The sequence below is a fragment of the Osmerus eperlanus genome, chromosome 19 (assembly GCF_963692335.1).
Source record: "Osmerus eperlanus chromosome 19, fOsmEpe2.1, whole genome shotgun sequence".
In the NCBI taxonomy this organism is placed as follows: Eukaryota; Metazoa; Chordata; class Actinopteri; order Osmeriformes; family Osmeridae; genus Osmerus; species Osmerus eperlanus.
The window spans coordinates 4,084,915-4,097,246 of NC_085036.1; positions in this window are offsets into that span (position 1 = coordinate 4,084,915).

The window sequence follows — 12,332 nt, forward strand, 5'->3', positions numbered from 1 at the left end:
AAAAGCACTAAAAGAATGAATGTCTCAAAACTCGGAACCTAATGGCGAAATCTTATCAAGTAGCATGGATTAGGTGATTTACAGTTGATTTGAGGCAGTGTGGCCTGTTTTAGCCTGAAATCTAAGTCAAAGTCGTGTGAACTAGTAAAATACCAAACGTTGTAAATGCATTGAAAACGGCTATTCAGGAGCTGAGAAGCACTTTAAAGCTATAAAAGAATGAAAGTCTCAAAACTCAGAATCTAATGGCTAAGTATTGTCAAGTTGCATGGATTAGGTGATTTACAGTTGATTTGAGGCAGTGTGGCCTGTTTTAGCCTGAAATCTAAGTCAAAGTCGTGTGAACTAGTAAAATGCCAAACATTGTAAATGCATTGAAAACGGCTATTCAGGAGCTGAAAAGCACTAAAAGAATGAAAGTCTCAAAACTCAGAATCTAATGGCTAAGTATTGTCAAGTAGCATGGATTAGGTGATTTCCAGTTGATTTGAGTCAGTGTGGCCTGGCTTAGGCTGAAATCTGAGTCAAAGTCGTTTTGAACTAGTAAAATGCCAAACATTGTAAATGCATTGAAAACGGCTATTCAGGAGCTGAAAAGCACTTTAAAGCAATAAAAGAATGAAAGTCTCAAAACTCGGAATCAAATTGCTAAATCTTATGAAGTAGCATGGATTAGGTGATTTACAGTTGATTTGAGTCAGTGTGGTCTGTTTTAGGCTGAAATCTAAGTCACAGTGATGTAATGTGAACTATTACAATGCCAAACATTGTAATTGCATTGAAAACGGCTATTCAGGAGCTGAAAAGCACTTTAAAGCAATAAAAGAATTAACGTCTCATCACTCGGAATCTAATGGCTAAGTATTGTCAAGTAGCATGGATTAGGTGATTTCCAGTTGATTTGAGGCAGTGTGGCCTGTTTTAGCCTGAAATCTAAGTCAAAGTCGTGTAATGTGAACTAGTACAATGCCAAACATTGTAAATGCATTGAAAACGGCTATTCAGGAGCTGAAAAGCACTAAAAGAATGAATGTCTCAAAACTCGGAACCTAATGGCGAAATCTTATCAAGTAGCATGGATTAGGTGATTTACAGTTGATTTGAGGCAGTGTGGCCCGTTTTAGCCTGAAATCTAAGTCAAAGTCGTGTGAACTATTAAAATGCCAAACATTGTAAATGCATTGAAAACGGCTATTCAGGAGCTGAAAAGCACTAAAAGAATGAATGTCTCAAAACTCGGAACCTAATGGCGAAATCTTATCAAGTAGCATGGATTAGGTGATTTACAGTTGATTTGAGGCAGTGTGACCCGTTTTAGCCTGAAATCTAAGTCAAAGTCGTGTGAACTATTAAAATGCCAAACATTGTAAATGCATTGAAAACGGCTATTCAGGAGCTAAAAAGCAATTTAAAGCAATAAAAGAATGAAAGTCTCAAAACTCGGAATCTAATGGCTAAATCTTATGAAGAAGCATGGATTAGGTGATTTACAGTTGATTTGAGTCGGTGTGGCCTGTTTTAGGCTGAAATCTAAGTCAAAGTCTTGTAATGTGAACTAGTACAATGCCAAACATTGTAAATGCATTGAAAACGGCTATTCAGGAGCTGAAAAGCACTTTAAAGCAATAAAAGAATTAACGTCTCAACACTCGGAATCTAATGGCTAACTATTGTCAAGTAGCATGGATTAGGTGATTTCCAGTTGATTAGAGTCAGTGTGGCCTGTTTTAGGCTGAAATCTGAGTCAAAGTCGTGTGAACTAGTAAAATGCCAAATATTGTAAATGCATTGAAAACGGCTATTCAGGAGCTGAAAAGCACTTTAAAGCAATAAAAGAATGAAAGTCTCAAAACTCGGAATCAAATGCCAAATCTTATGAAGTAGCATGGATTAGGTGATTTACAGTTGATTTGAGTCAGTGTGGCCTGTTTTAGGCTGAAATCTAAGTCACAGTGATGTAACGTGAACTATTACAATGCCAAACATTGTAAATGCATTGAAAACGGCTATTCAGTAGCTAAAAAGCACTTTAAAGCAATAAAATAATGAAAGTCTCAAAACTCGGAATCTAATGGCTAAATCTTATCAAGTAGCATGGATTAGGTGATTTCCAGTTGATTTGAGGCAGTGTGGCCTGTTTTAGCCTGAAATCTAAGTCAAAGTCATGTAATGTGAACTAGTACGATGCCAAACATTGTAAAGGCATTGAAAACGGATATTCAGGTACTGAAAAACACTTTAAAGCAATAAAAAAATGAAAGTCTCAAAACTCGGAATCTAATGGCTATTGTCAAGTAGCATGGATTAGGTGATTTACAGTTGATTTGAGGCAGTGTGGCCTGTTTTAGCCTGAAATCTAAGTCAAAGTCGTGTGAACTAGTAAAATACCAAACGTTGTAAATGCATTGAAAACGGCTATTCAGGAGCTGAGAAGCACTTTAAAGCTATAAAAGAATGAAAGTCTCAAAACTCAGAATCTAATGGCTAAGTATTGTCAAGTTGCATGGATTAGGTGATTTACAGTTGATTTGAGGCAGTGTGGCCTGTTTTAGCCTGAAATCTAAGTCAAAGTCGTGTGAACTAGTAAAATGCCAAACATTGTAAATGCATTGAAAACGGCTATTCAGGAGATGAAAAGCACTAAAAGAATAAAAGTCTCAAAACTCAGAATCTAATGGCTAAGTATTGTCAAGCAGCATGGATTAGGTGATTTCCAGTTGATTTGAGGCAGTGTGGCCTGTTTTAGCCTGAAATCTAAGTCAAAGTCGTGTAATGTGAACTAGTACAATGCCAAACATTGTAAATGCATTGAAAACGGCTATTCAGGAGCTGAAAAGCACTAAAAGAATGAATGTCTCAAAACTCGGAACCTAATGGCGAAATCTTATCAAGTAGCATGGATTAGGTGATTTACAGTTGATTTGAGGCAGTGTGGCCTGTTTTAGCCTGAAATCTAAGTCAAAGTCGTGTGAACTAGTAAAATACCAAACGTTGTAAATGCATTGAAAACGGCTATTCAGGAGCTGAGAAGCACTTTAAAGCTATAAAAGAATGAAAGTCTCAAAACTCAGAATCTAATGGCTAAGTATTGTCAAGTTGCATGGATTAGGTGATTTACAGTTGATTTGAGGCAGTGTGGCCTGTTTTAGCCTGAAATCTAAGTCAAAGTCGTGTGAACTAGTAAAATGCCAAACATTGTAAATGCATTGAAAACGGCTATTCAGGAGCTGAAAAGCACTAAAAGAATGAAAGTCTCAAAACTCAGAATCTAATGGCTAAGTATTGTCAAGTAGCATGGATTAGGCGATTTCCAGTTGATTTGAGTCAGTGTGGCCTGGCTTAGGCTGAAATCTGAGTCAAAGTCGTTTTGAACTAGTAAAATGCCAAACATTGTAAATGCATTGAAAACGGCTATTCAGGAGCTGAAAAGCACTTTAAAGCAATAAAAGAATGAAAGTCTCAAAACTCGGAATCAAATTGCTAAATCTTATGAAGTAGCATGGATTAGGTGATTTACAGTTGATTTGAGTCAGTGTGGTCTGTTTTAGGCTGAAATCTAAGTCACAGTGATGTAATGTGAACTATTACAATGCCAAACATTGTAATTGCATTGAAAACGGCTATTCAGGAGCTGAAAAGCACTTTAAAGCAATAAAAGAATTAACGTCTCATCACTCGGAATCTAATGGCTAAGTATTGTCAAGTAGCATGGATTAGGTGATTTCCAGTTGATTTGAGGCAGTGTGGCCTGTTTTAGCCTGAAATCTAAGTCAAAGTCGTGTAATGTGAACTAGTACAATGCCAAACATTGTAAATGCATTGAAAACGGCTATTCAGGAGCTGAAAAGCACTAAAAGAATGAATGTCTCAAAACTCGGAACCTAATGGCGAAATCTTATCAAGTAGCATGGATTAGGTGATTTACAGTTGATTTGAGGCAGTGTGGCCCGTTTTAGCCTGAAATCTAAGTCAAAGTCGTGTGAACTATTAAAATGCCAAACATTGTAAATGCATTGAAAACGGCTATTCAGGAGCTGAAAAGCACTAAAAGAATGAATGTCTCAAAACTCGGAACCTAATGGCGAAATCTTATCAAGTAGCATGGATTAGGTGATTTACAGTTGATTTGAGGCAGTGTGGCCCGTTTTAGCCTGAAATCTAAGTCAAAGTCGTGTGAACTATTAAAATGCCAAACATTGTAAATGCATTGAAAACGGCTATTCAGGAGCTAAAAAGCAATTTAAAGCAATAAAAGAATGAAAGTCTCAAAACTCGGAATCTAATGGCTAAATCTTATGAAGAAGCATGGATTAGGTGATTTACAGTTGATTTGAGTCGGTGTGGCCTGTTTTAGGCTGAAATCTAAGTCAAAGTCTTGTAATGTGAACTAGTACAATGCCAAACATTGTAAATGCATTGAAAACGGCTATTCAGGAGCTGAAAAGCACTTTAAAGCAATAAAAGAATTAACGTCTCAACACTCGGAATCTAATGGCTAACTATTGTCAAGTAGCATGGATTAGGTGATTTCCAGTTGATTAGAGTCAGTGTGGCCTGTTTTAGGCTGAAATCTGAGTCAAAGTCGTGTGAACTAGTAAAATGCCAAATATTGTAAATGCATTGAAAACGGCTATTCAGGAGCTGAAAAGCACTTTAAAGCAATAAAAGAATGAAAGTCTCAAAACTCGGAATCAAATGCCAAATCTTATGAAGTAGCATGGATTAGGTGATTTACAGTTGATTTGAGTCAGTGTGGCCTGTTTTAGGCTGAAATCTAAGTCACAGTGATGTAACGTGAACTATTACAATGCCAAACATTGTAAATGCATTGAAAACGGCTATTCAGTAGCTGAAAAGCACTTTAAAGCAATAAAATAATGAAAGTCTCAAAACTCGGAATCTAATGGCTAAATCTTATCAAGTAGCATGGATTAGGTGATTTCCAGTTGATTTGAGGCAGTGTGGCCTGTTTTAGCCTGAAATCTAAGTCAAAGTCATGTAATGTGAACTAGTACGATGCCAAACATTGTAAAGGCATTGAAAACGGATATTCAGGTACTGAAAAACACTTTAAAGCAATAAAAAAATGAAAGTCTCAAAACTCGGAATCTAATGGCTATTGTCAAGTAGCATGGATTAGGTGATTTACAGTTGATTTGAGGCAGTGTGGCCTGTTTTAGCCTGAAATCTAAGTCAAAGTCGTGTGAACTAGTAAAATACCAAACGTTGTAAATGCATTGAAAACGGCTATTCAGGAGCTGAGAAGCACTTTAAAGCTATAAAAGAATGAAAGTCTCAAAACTCAGAATCTAATGGCTAAGTATTGTCAAGTTGCATGGATTAGGTGATTTACAGTTGATTTGAGGCAGTGTGGCCTGTTTTAGCCTGAAATCTAAGTCAAAGTCGTGTGAACTAGTAAAATGCCAAACATTGTAAATGCATTGAAAACGGCTATTCAGGAGATGAAAAGCACTAAAAGAATGAAAGTCTCAAAACTCAGAATCTAATGGCTAAGTATTGTCAAGTAGCATGGATTAGGTGATTTCCAGTTGATTTGAGTCAGTGTGGCCTGGCTTAGGCTGAAATCTGAGTCAAAGTCGTTTTGAACTAGTAAAATGCCAAACATTGTAAATGCATTGAAAACGGCTATTCAGGAGCTGAAAAGCACTTTAAAGCAAAAAAAGAATGAAAGTCTCAAAACTCGGAATCAAATTGCTAAATCTTATGAAGTAGCATGGATTAGGTGATTTACAGTTGATTTGAGTCAGTGTGGTCTGTTTTAGGCTGAAATCTAAGTCACAGTGATGTAATGTGAACTATTACAATGCCAAACATTGTAAATGCATTGAAAACGGCTATTCAGGAGCTGAAAAGCACTTTAAAGCAATAAAAGAATTAACGTCTCATCACTCGGAATCTAATGGCTAAGTATTGTCAAGTAGCATGGATTAGGTGATTTCCAGTTGATTTGAGGCAGTGTGGCCTGTTTTAGCCTGAAATCTAAGTCAAAGTCGTGTGAACTAGTAAAATGCCAAACATTGTAAATGCATTGAAAACGGCTATTCAGGAGCTGAAAAGCACTAAAAGAATGAATGTCTCAAAACTCGGAACCTAATGGCGAAATCTTATCAAGTAGCATGGATTAGGTGATTTACAGTTGATTTGAGGCAGTGTGGCCCGTTTTAGCCTGAAATCTAAGTCAAAGTCGTGTGAACTATTAAAATGCCAAACATTGTAAATGCATTGAAAACGGCTATTCAGGAGCTAAAAAGCAATTTAAAGCAATAAAAGAATGAATGTCTCAAAACTCGGAACCTAATGGCGAAATCTTATCAAGTAGCATGGATTAGGTGATTTACAGTTGATTTGAGGCAGTGTGGCCCGTTTTAGCCTGAAATCTAAGTCAAAGTCGTGTGAACTATTAAAATGCCAAACATTGTAAATGCATTGAAAACGGCTATTCAGGAGCTAAAAAGCAATTTAAAGCAATAAAAGAATGAAAGTCTCAAAACTCGGAATCTAATGGCTAAATCTTATGAAGAAGCATGGATTAGGTGATTTACAGTTGATTTGAGTCGGTGTGGCCTGTTTTAGGCTGAAATCTAAGTCAAAGTCTTGTAATGTGAACTAGTACAATGCCAAACATTGTAAATGCATTGAAAACGGCTATTCAGGAGCTGAAAAGCACTTTAAAGCAATAAAAGAATTAACGTCTCAACACTCGGAATCTAATGGCTAACTATTGTCAAGTAGCATGGATTAGGTGATTTCCAGTTGATTAGAGTCAGTGTGGCCTGTTTTAGGCTGAAATCTGAGTCAAAGTCGTGTGAACTAGTAAAATGCCAAATATTGTAAATGCATTGAAAACGGCTATTCAGGAGCTGAAAAGCACTTTAAAGCAATAAAAGAATGAAAGTCTCAAAACTCGGAATCAAATTGCTAAATCTTATGAAGTAGCATGGATTAGGTGATTTACAGTTGATTTGAGTCAGTGTGGTCTGTTTTAGGCTGAAATCTAAGTCACAGTGATGTAATGTGAACTATTACAATGCCAAACATTGTAAATGCATTGAAAACGGCTATTCAGGAGCTGAAAAGCACTTTAAAGCAATAAAAGAATTAACGTCTCAACACTCGGAATCTAATGGCTAAGTATTGTCAAGTTGCATGGATTAGGTGATTTCCAGTTGATTTGAGGCAGTGTGGCCTGTTTTAGCCTGACATCTAAGTCAAAGTCGTGTGAACTAGTAAAATGCCAAACATTGTAAATGCATTGAAAACGGCTATTCAGGAGCTGAAAAGCACTAAAAGAATGAATGTCTCAAAACTCGGAACCTAATGGCGAAATCTTATCAAGTAGCATGGATTAGGTGATTTACAGTTGATTTGAGGCAGTGTGGCCCGTTTTAGCCTGAAATCTAAGTCAAAGTCGTGTGAACTATTAAAATGCCAAACATTGTAAATGCATTGAAAACGGCTATTCAGGAGCTAAAAAGCAATTTAAAGCAATAAAAGAATGAAAGTCTCAAAACTCGGAATCTAATGGCTAAATCTTATGAAGAAGCATGGATTAGGTGATTTACAGTTGATTTGAGTCGGTGTGGCCTGTTTTAGGCTGAAATCTAAGTCAAAGTCATGTAATGTGAACTAGTACAATGCCAAACATTGTAAATGCATTGAAAACGGCTATTCAGGAGCTGAAAAGCACTTTAAAGCAATAAAAGAATTAACGTCTCAACACTCGGAATCTAATGGCTAAGTTTTGTCAAGTAGCATGGATTAGGTGATTTCCAGTTGATTAGAGTCAGTGTGGCCTGTTTTAGGCTGAAATCTGAGTCAAAGTCGTGTGAACTAGTAAAATGCCAAATATTGTAAATGCATTGAAAACGGCTATTCAGGAGCTGAAAAGCACTTTAAAGCAATAAAAGAATGAAAGTCTCAAAACTCGGAATCAAATGCCAAATCTTATGAAGTAGCATGGATTAGGTGATTTACAGTTGATTTGAGTCAGTGTGGCCTGTTTTAGGCTGAAATCTAAGTCACAGTGATGTAATGTGAACTATTACAATGCCAAACATTGTAAATGCATTGAAAACGGCTATTCAGTAGCTGAAAAGCACTTTAAAGCAATAAAATAATGAAAGTCTCAAAACTCGGAATCTAATGGCTAAATCTTATCAAGTAGCATGGATTAGGTGATTTCCAGTTGATTTGAGGCAGTGTGGCCTGTTTTAGCCTGAAATCTAAGTCAAAGTCATGTAATGTGAACTAGTACGATGCCAAACATTGTAAAGGCATTGAAAACGGATATTCAGGTACTGAAAAACACTTTAAAGCAATAAAAAAATGAAAGTCTCAAAACTCGGAATCTAATGGCTATTGTCAAGTAGCATGGATTAGGTGATTTAGAGTTGATTTGAGGCAGTGTGGCCTGTTTTAGCCTGAAATCTAAGTCAAAGTCGTGTGAACTAGTAAAATACCAAACCTTGTAAATGCATTGAAAACGGCTATTCAGGAGCTGAGAAGCACTTTAAAGCTATAAAAGAATGAAAGTCTCAAAACTCAGAATCTAATGGCTAAGTATTGTCAAGTTGCATGGATTAGGTGATTTACAGTTGATTTGAGGCAGTGTGGCCTGTTTTAGACTGAAATCTAAGTCAAAGTCGTGTGAACTAGTAAAATGCCAAACATTGTAAATGCATTGAAAACGGCTATTCAGGAGCTGAAAAGCACTAAAAGAATGAAAGTCTCAAAACTCAGAATCTAATGGCTAAGTATTGTCAAGTAGCATGGATTAGGTGATTTCCAGTTGATTTGAGTCAGTGTGGCCTGGCTTAGGCTGAAATCTGAGTCAAAGTCGTTTTGAACTAGTAAAATGCCAAACATTGTAAATGCATTGAAAACGGCTATTCAGGAGCTGAAAAGCACTTTAAAGCAATAAAAGAATGAAAGTCTCAAAACTCGGAATCAAATTGCTAAATCTTATGAAGTAGCATGGATTAGGTGATTTACAGTTGATTTGAGTCAGTGTGGTCTGTTTTAGGCTGAAATCTAAGTCACAGTGATGTAATGTGAACTATTACAATGCCAAACATTGTAAATGCATTGAAAACGGCTATTCAGGAGCTGAAAAGCACTTTAAAGCAATAAAAGAATTAACGTCTCATCACTCGGAATCTAATGGCTAAGTATTGTCAAGTAGCATGGATTAGGTGATTTCCAGTTGATTTGAGGCAGTGTGGCCTGTTTTAGCCTGAAATCTAAGTCAAAGTCGTGTGAACTAGTAAAATGCCAAACATTGTAAATGCATTGAAAACGGCTATTCAGGAGCTGAAAAGCACTAAAAGAATGAATGTCTCAAAACTCGGAACCTAATGGCGAAATCTTATCAAGTAGCATGGATTAGGTGATTTACAGTTGATTTGAGGCAGTGTGGCCCGTTTTAGCCTGAAATCTAAGTCAAAGTCGTGTGAACTATTAAAATGCCAAACATTGTAAATGCATTGAAAATGGCTATTCAGGAGCTAAAAAGCAATTTAAAGCAATAAAAGAATGAAAGTCTCAAAACTCGGAATCTAATGGCTAAATCTTATGAAGAAGCATGGATTAGGTGATTTACAGTTGATTTGAGTCGGTGTGGCCTGTTTTAGGCTGAAATCTAAGTCAAAGTCATGTAATGTGAACTAGTACAATGCCAAACATTGTAAATGCATTGAAAACGGCTATTCAGGAGCTGAAAAGCACTTTAAAGCAATAAAAGAATTAACGTCTCAACACTCGGAATCTAATGGCTAACTATTGTCAAGTAGCATGGATTAGGTGATTTCCAGTTGATTTGAGGCAGTGTGGCCTGTTTTAGCCTGAAATCTAAGTCAAAGTCGTGTGAACTAGTAAAATGCCAAACATTGTAAATGCATTGAAAACGGCTATTCAGGAGCTGAAAAGCACTAAAAGAACGAATGTCTCAAAACTCGGAACCTAATGGCGAAATCTTATCAAGTAGCATGGATTAGGTGATTTACAGTTGATTTGAGGCAGTGTGGCCCGTTTTAGCCTGAAATCTAAGTCAAAGTCGTGTGAACTAGTAAAATGCCAAACATTGTAAATGCATTGAAAACGGCTATTCAGGAGCTAAAAAGCAATTTAAAGCAATAAAAGAATGAAAGTCTCAAAACTCGGAATCTAATGGCTAAATCTTATGAAGAAGCATGGATTATGTGATTTACAGTTGATTTGAGTCGGTGTGGCCTGTTTTAGGCTGAAATCTAAGTCAAAGTCATGTAATGTGAACTAGTACAATGCCAAACATTGTAAATGCATTGAAAACGGCTATTCAGGAGCTGAAAAGCACTTTAAAGCAATAAAAGAATTAACGTCTCAACACTCGGAATCTAATGGCTAACTATTGTCAAGTAGCATGGATTAGGTGATTTCCAGTTGATTAGAGTCAGTGTGGCCTGTTTTAGGCTGAAATCTGAGTCAAAGTCGTGTGAACTAGTAAAATGCCAAATATTGTAAATGCATTGAAAACGGCTATTCAGGAGCTGAAAAGCACTTTAAAGCAATAAAAGAATGAAAGTCTCAAAACTCGGAATCTAATGGCTAAATCTTATCAAGTAGCATGGATTAGGTGATTTCCAGTTGATTTGAGTCAGTGTGGCCTGTTTTAGGCTGAAATCTGAGTCAAAGTCGTGTGAACTAGTAAAATGCCAAATATTGTAAATGCATTGAAAACGGCTACTCAGGAGCTAAAAAGCACTTTAAAGCAATAAAAGAATGAAAGTCTCAAAACTCGGAATCTAATGGCTAAATCTTATCAAGTTGCATGGATTAGGTCATTTACAGTTGATTTGAGGCAGTGTGGCCTGTTTTAGGCTGAAATCTAAGTCAAAGTCGTGTGAACCAGTATAATGCCAAACATTGTAAATGCATTGAAAACGGCTATTCAGGAGCTGAAAGGCACTTTAAAGCAATAAAAGAATGAAAGTCTCAAAACTCGGAATCAAATGCCAAATCTTATGAAGTAGCATGGATTAGGTGATTTACAGTTGATTTGAGTCAGTGTGGCCTGTTTTAGGCTGAAATCTAAGTCACAGTGATGTAATGTGAACTATTACAATGCCAAACATTGTAAATGCATTGAAAACGGCTATTCAGGAGCTGAAAAGCACTTTAAAGCAATAAAAGAATGAAAGTCTCAAAACTCGGAATCAAATTGCTAAATCTTATGAAGTAGCATGGATTAGGTGATTTACAGTTGATTTGAGTCAGTGTGGTCTGTTTTAGGCTGAAATCTAAGTCACAGTGATGTAATGTGAACTATTACAATGCCAAACATTGTAAATGCATTGAAAACGGCTATTCAGGAGCTGAAAAGCACTAAAAGAATGAATGTCTCAAAACTCGGAACCTAATGGCGAAATCTTATCAAGTAGCATGGATTAGGTGATTTACAGTTGATTTGAGGCAGTGTGGCCCGTTTTAGCCTGAAATCTAAGTCAAAGTCGTGTGAACTAGTAAAATGCCAAACATTGTAAATGCATTGAAAACGGCTATTCAGGAGCTAAAAAGCAATTTAAAGCAATAAAAGAATGAAAGTCTCAAAACTCGGAATCTAATGGCTAAATCTTATGAAGAAGCATGGATTAGGTGATTTACAGTTGATTTGAGTCGGTGTGGCCTGTTTTAGGCTGAAATCTAAGTCAAAGTCATGTAATGTGAACTAGTACAATGCCAAACATTGTAAATGCATTGAAAACGGCTATTCAGGAGCTGAAAAGCACTTTAAAGCAATAAAAGAATTAACGTCTCAACACTCGGAATCTAATGGCTAACTATTGTCAAGTAGCATGGATTAGGTGATTTCCAGTTGATTAGAGTCAGTGTGGCCTGTTTTAGGCTGAAATCTAAGTCAAAGTCGTGTGAACCAGTATAATGCCAAACATTGTAAATGCATTGAAAACGGCTATTCAGGAGCTGAAAGGCACTTTAAAGCAATAAAAGAATGAAAGTCTCAAAACTCGGAATCAAATGCCAAATCTTATGAAGTAGCATGGATTAGGTGATTTACAGTTGATTTGAGTCAGTGTGGCCTGTTTTAGGCTGAAATCTAAGTCACAGTGATGTAATGTGAACTATTACAATGCCAAACATTGTAAATGCATTGAAAACGGCTATTCAGTAGCTGAAAAGCACTTTAAAGCAATAAAATAATGAAAGTCTCAAAACTCGGAATCTAATGGCTAAATCTTATCAAGTAGCATGGATTAGGTGATTTCCAGTTGATTTGAGGCAGTGTGGCCTGTTTTAGGCTGAAATCTAAGTCAAAGTCA